Consider the following 7,086-nt stretch of genomic DNA (forward strand, 5'->3'; position numbering starts at 1 on the left):
ACCAACAAAGCTTTTTAAGACGCACATTCTTGTACCTTTGCATGAAATTACTTCTAATGTGTCGACGACAAAAGCGATGGTATGCTAATGGCTCTTTCCATTCTGGTAGATTTTCCATTGGATGAATTATTCCTTTGTGCCTGTCTGAAACAACACATAATTGTATGCATACGCAACATGCAATATACTATTTTTTGCATCTTTTGTGACAGCAACAAGCATTTTTCCTCTATATGAACCCTTCAAATGGCAGCCATCTACTGAAATAACAGGTCGACATAGACGAAACGCATCAATGGCGGGTCCAAAAGCCCAAAAAACATATTTGAATGTCGCTACATGTGATGATGAGTTATTTGGACAATGAAACCACTTCACAACTATATCAGGATTTGAAGCTTGCAATGCTGCAATGTACTTGGGCAACTCATCAAAGTTACTCTCCCAAGTTCCATAAATACTCTCTATGGCTTTTCGCCTACCATGCCATGCCTTATCATAAGAAACATCAACATTCAGACTATTTTTAATATCAGATTGTATATGTTTCACTGGATAAGCAACATCCTTTTCAATTGAATGGAGGATATACAAGGCAATAGTTGTAGAGTTTAGATTTTTGTTATTATTGCTAGTACATGATCCAAAACAATTGTGTGCATCCACCCAACGTGTAATCTTCCACATGTTTTGATTTTTCTTCTTAACTACACGAACATACCATGCACAACGGGGCGTACAGTGCGCACTACCCGAACTTTCTTCTTCATTTCCTAGAGTCCTACACTTTGCTACCCACAAGTTAGGCTTACTATCATACACTTTGAAATCTCTATTTTGGTTGATAGACCAAAGTGTCACTGCCTTTGTTATTTGCAACTTACTTTCAAATTGCATTCCTAACCTTATTTTATTTTCTGACTCCTTCCAAACATCTATGTGAATGCGGTCTTCCAAACCGGCTATGTCACCGTCTCGTATATCTCCAACATCACTCATAAAGTTCATAACTGGAGTTTCACACACACCATCATCATCAGAATCTTCCCCAACACATAATGACTCGCTACTAGTATCTTCACTATATAATGAGTTGGCTTCATCACAATCTCCCTTAAATGTACCACAATCAGGCAAAGGAAATGGTACATTTGATGGATTGGGATCCAACACCTCAAAATTTTGAAGGAGATCAACAAAACTAGTACTTGCAAGCTACATTATTTTTTCAACTTCAATTAAAACTTGACCCCAATAATTTGCAACATTCTCAGCCAAATAATACATTACGTCTAGACTTGAATCACTTATGACCCGTGAAATAGTGGATTGCCCTCCAAATTGATAGCATAATGAGATATTCAACTTATGTGATGCTTTTTCAACTCCAACATGTGCATAACATAAATCTTTAAATTTTTCATACCCCATTTTGTGCCTAACAATATTTGAAGTAGAAAAAGTTGAATGGTCTCCCTTTATGATACCATTCTCATATTTAATATTACCACCCCAATATAAATTAATCATAAACGGACGATCTAGAGTCATAATTATATACCAAAATCTAACTGCAAAATAAATCAGAATTTAAAAAAGAGATTAATGAGTATGCTACATATGATAATTACTATTATTAAATATATGACATAAAGCCAATAATATGTACCTTGTTATGGATGAACGAACGTTGAAGAAAAAGAAGAAGGAAAGATTTAAGTTCAAGAATTGTGAGAGAAATTCATTAGGTTGGAAGAGATGAAAAACTATCGATTATAAGAAAGAGAATTTATAATACAAAAAAAGTGAGATGATTTGACGATTCACTCAATTACTTCTACTGAGTTTTCATCAACAGTTACATTTGAGTGTGCAGAAGACTTTTGCTTTTGCAGTTGAGTAAAGACAAATAACATAATTATAGAGTTTTCACAAATAGTGACAACTCATGCGATACATTTTAGACATTGTGGACTAAGATTTTCTCATATTTACAGATAAACGATAATAAAAATATCATTACGAATATTATGATTTAGTGTTTAATTTAAATTCTAATTTAGTGTATATTTTGAATGTAATATCGTTTATAGTTGATCTTTTAATTTTCCGACGTAATATATTTAATATTAATATCTATTTGAAGATATTTGTATTATTCTTTTAATGGTATAACTACTTAAGAATAATACATAAATTATAATTATATATTTTATAATAATTATTTATGTATAATATATAATGAATGTAAAAAATTGAATTAATCAATGAAAGATATAAATAATAGAAAAGTAATGAAAGTTAAGGGGGGTTACTTGAAAAAATATATATATCATTTGTATGAATGAACGACAAATAGTGGGCCCAACTAAAAACAAACCTATTTCTACCATACATTATAAAACTAACCTATTTCTACAATACTTTTTGAAAACTAACCTACTTTTACAAAAAACTTTGTAGAGGCTTGTGAAGCTGAAGATACCGTAACATACCCAACAATCCCGAAAACTGCACTTAACAGAGCCAATACCTGTTGCAAATATTCCAGGCTTCACAACATAACATGTAATATAACCATATGAATCAATCTGTCCGCTTTCTCTATTATTTAGTCCCGCAGCTGTAAGCAATAGAATCACAGCTATAACTAAAGCTACCCTGGATGTTCATAAATAAATTAGTTTCCTTTGATAGCCTAAAGATAGTCATGATAATCAGAAAACAAGAAGATATAAGTACCATGACAATACAAAAAGGAGTTTCGAAATTGGGGTCGAATTAGGGTCGCTTCGACAACAACCAGATCCGCCAAACGAAACACTTATGTAAATTCGTGTAATGATTGTAAGCACTGCTGATACGATTCAAAGTGCAAGTGCTGGACTACTTGGATAAACACACGAATCAAGTACGATAAAAACTTCAGAAGCCTGCATTCATGCATGCCCACAACTCACATCAGTATAATGTCGAAATCATTTTGTTAGTTTAAATTAAAAAGCATATCGATTTTTTTTATTACCTTAACCCTAGTTGCTTCCCCTGCAAAATCCGTTGCTGCAGATATTATTCCGAGGACGGCCGCAATTGCGCAGAACACTGCCGCTTTGTTATCCATTTATGAGGTCTGCGTGAAACTCTTGTTGTTGAGTGTCTGGATGAAAACAACTTGTGAATGAAAGCGTAAGTATATATAGATGGGTGCACATTAAGTGGATACTATGAAACAAAAATTGACTTTTACTTTCTTATGTCAACCTAACAGCTCAGTCAACCATTTCCTTAATGGTAAATCTTTATACGCGATCACAATTCCTTCTAGAGCTCAGTCAACCATTTCCTTAATGGTATATCTTTATACGTGATCACAATTCCTTCTAGACGACCATTTTAATGAATCTACTGTATGAAATTGGGGTATAGAAAAAAGGCTTGGACATTCTGAGAATTGTGTATACACTTTCAGATTAAAGTATTTGGGTGGTACTCCCAACCTTTAATCATATAAGACTCAGAAAATTGAGAGCAAGAATAGAGAATCTGGGTGTTATGAATTTCGTGTGTACCATCAAAATGAAGACCAAAAATTAGTTAAGTAACCTTTCCATCAGAAAACTGTTACCAGACAGTTGTATGTCTGAAAACTGTTACAAAAACAGTTTATGTCTGAAACCTGTCACTAATCCGGGTTATTTATATAAGGGTCAAAACAAAGTCAAAACCCGAGTTTATTTCCAAAATTCAGATTTCTAATGCATTTTTAATGTAAGGGTCGAAATGTTGTAATTAGTCGAATTGTAGTTTGCTCTCTTCGAATGTTTTGTAATGTATTTTACTAAGGCTCTTTTATTCGAAACTTAAGAGTCTATGCCTTAGTATATTTTTTGTACGCTTTCTGTTCCCTATAAATAGGGATATTTACTAGAGTTAGATAAGAGTTTTTGCAGACCTGTCTTTGTACTCTGTAAACATTCGAAAGCGTAATAGAGCTGAAACAAGATCATATTTACATCCGGTGTTCAATCTCATATTCTTACTTGATTTGATACTCTGATTCATTCTATACTTGATTCTTTGATTCATCAATTGGTATCAGAGCAGGAATCACATCTGTGATCTGATTTTCATCCATTCAAAAAGTTTTTGAATCAAATTTTTGGTTCAAAAGTTTCCGCACTTTTTGATCGTGAAAAATTTGTCTAGATTTTTTATTGTGATTTGATTCTGCATTTGAATTGTTGAATCGAGTGTTCTTATTGAAATTCCGATTTGATTCAACTAGTTTGTTTTCAAATTTCCAAATCTTCTTAAAATTTTCAAAATCATCTTCCGTACATCAATGGAGAGTTTCAATCTCAATTCGATGACCTCGTTTTCTCACTTGTTAGGATCATCAACCAAAATTCCAATGCTAATCCCTGAATATTATTATCAGTGGTCTGATCGTATGCATGATTATCTGAATGGTCTTGATGAAGAATTATGGTCATGTATCACTGGAAATGTCAATGCTCTGGTGAATGTTCAAGCAATTGGATGATCTTCAACAAGTTCTGGTGTTGATAATCAAACTGATCGTCTGAAGAAACTGGAGAAAAGGTGTATGAGGGAATTGCGAGGAGCTTTACCTCCAGTTGTGTATAATTATGTAAGGAGTTGTACAACTGCAAAGGAGATCTGGAACAATCTGAAAGATAAGTTTCAAGGAAGTGAGAAGACGAAAATCAATTCAGTCAAACAGTGTTTGGTTGAGCTAAAAGATTTCAGACAAAAAGAAGGTGAAACAATTGAAGTTTACTATGATCGACTGAACGAGTTAATCTATCGTTGTAATCGCTATGGAATTACAAGGACTTCAATGGAATTCAATCTCATCTTTGTGATGGGTCTTCGAAAAGAATGGAGAAGCGTGAGTATGATGGTGAAGAATCAGCAAAGTTTTGATACATCAACTCTCAATGATTTGTATAATCAGTTGAAGACACACGAAACTAAGGTAAATGAAATTGCTGAAGAATCGAAGCTGAATTTGGGAGGTCCATTAGCACTTGTGTCAAAGTTATCTGAGAAAGAAGCTGAAAGTGGTGATTCTGAGGAAGAAGAGGGATTCATCATGAATTCGGATGATGAGGCAATAACATTTTACTCGAATAATCGTGTCAAGAAGTTTTTCAAAAAGTCGTTCAATTCGAAGGCTAAGCTTGCTGAAGTAAAAGGAAGTGCTGTGAGTAAAACTGTTGTTGAGGAGAAAAAGAATGTTGAGAAGAAAGATTCGAAAATGTCTGAAGGAAAGAGTGAGAAAAAGCTGAAAGGTGATGCTGGAATTGATTGTCATTATTGCAATGGAGCCAATCATCTTGCGAATGACTGTATGCTTCGAAAGAAGGATGAGAAAAAGAATAAAGTCAAAGATGAGGCTTATTATGCAGAGAGGCTTGAGGAGGTTCATGCGAAAGCTAAGAATTTATCATTGGTTGCAAAGGGTGAACAGGAGGATGAAGGAACTTATCAAATCTGGTCATCCGGATCAGACGATGAAGAAATGAGGAATCCAACACATGGAGCAATGTATGCAAAGATGGAGGAGGACTCAGATGAAGAGGAATTCGAAGTGAAAGGAAGATGTTTCGTATCCAAGACAACAGACAAATCTCCAATGACAACAAAGGTACGTAAAATTCTCGAATCTTTTAATATTCCTACACATGCTTATGACTCTGAACTAATATCTTTTGATGAGACTGTTACTTATTTTGATTCAATTGTTGTGTCTGCTAGCAATGAGGCCAACAAGTTGTCCATGGAGTTATTAGAGACTAAAAAGCGATTAGACATGAAAATAAGTAAAGTTGATTGTTTAGAATTACAGATAACGAATATTATGTGTGATAGAGATACTTTGTCAAATGAAGTCAAACTTTTGCTAGCACAGAGAAACATATACTGTAATTCTGCTAAGAGACTTTATAGCAAATTAACTGATTTACATCATTCATGCGAAATAAGTAAAGAACAACATAGAAAATTACTACCTTTTCTAGCATTCGAAAGAGCTAAGGTAGATAATATTTCATATGATTGTGAGAAAATAATAGCTGATTTTGAAAAAGTTCCTGATGATAGATATAAATATGGAATTGTCAAAATTGATGAATGTCTTGATGCGAATGAGTTAGTTAACATAGTGAATGATACTTTGACTAAATCTGAACAAATTCAAATTTTGAAAAAGACTGAGAATTCAACATCTGATTCTCAATCTAATTTTGCTGATATTGAAGATAATTCTGACAATATTAGTGAAATTAGTGATCTTGAGGATGTTGACTGTTCTCAGTTGTCTGTTGTTAATGTTGCATCAACATTTAAAGTGAAAGAAAAAGTTAAGGATTTGATGGTTAAGAAAGAAACTGATATACCCTCAACTTCGAAAGTTTGTGATATGGACTTCGTGGATGTCAGAGATAGTCAAACTGATGATAGCGATGATGAAAATGAAGAGAAAATTTCGAAGGAAAAGAAATCTTCGAAGGAAGAAGAAATTCCTCGAATTGTGGTTGATCAAGTGTATGGTGATACACAAAAGTTCGAAAAAGTAATGAATGAAAAAGGTGCTCACTATCTTGAAACGAATACTGTGGTTTATCTAAATTTCAAGTGTACCGATGATGTCATTTTTCCAAATCAGGTATTCGTAACTACTGGAAATGTTGAGAATATTCATCAAGAGTTAAAGAAGTTAGTTGAAGAAGACAATTTGAAAACAACTGATGAAGGTTTCTTTGCAAATCAAAGCACAGTTGAAAACAACCTAACAAAGAATTCGTATGTTTTTCATCGTAAAAAACCACAAAGAAAATGGGTTGAAAAATCAAAAATTGAAAAAGAAAATTCAAAACCAGTTGTAAAGGAAAATGAAAAAGTTGTCAAACTAAACTCCAAGGAATTCAAAGATCAAATTGACAAATTTTCGAAGGAAAATAACATTTCAAAAAGACAAGCTAGGAAGAAAATATTTTGGCAGATTATTGAGTCTCAAAAGATGTCTGAACCACAATCATCCAAAAATGTTTTTAAAGCTAA

At 33.4% G+C, this 7,086-nt stretch overlaps 1 pseudogene; it reads right to left on the minus strand.

Annotated features, from left to right (window-relative positions):
• Positions 1-1,567: 1,567 nt before the first annotated feature.
• Positions 1,568-3,121, minus strand: LOC145121348 (protein MODIFYING WALL LIGNIN-1-like; annotated as a pseudogene).
• Positions 3,122-7,086: the final 3,965 nt, after the last annotated feature.

The sequence above is a fragment of the Lactuca virosa genome, chromosome 6, assembly GCF_052849685.1.
Source record: "Lactuca virosa cultivar CGN04683 chromosome 6, Lactuca_virosa_CGN04683_v6, whole genome shotgun sequence".
NCBI classification, from domain to species: domain Eukaryota; kingdom Viridiplantae; phylum Streptophyta; class Magnoliopsida; order Asterales; family Asteraceae; genus Lactuca; species Lactuca virosa.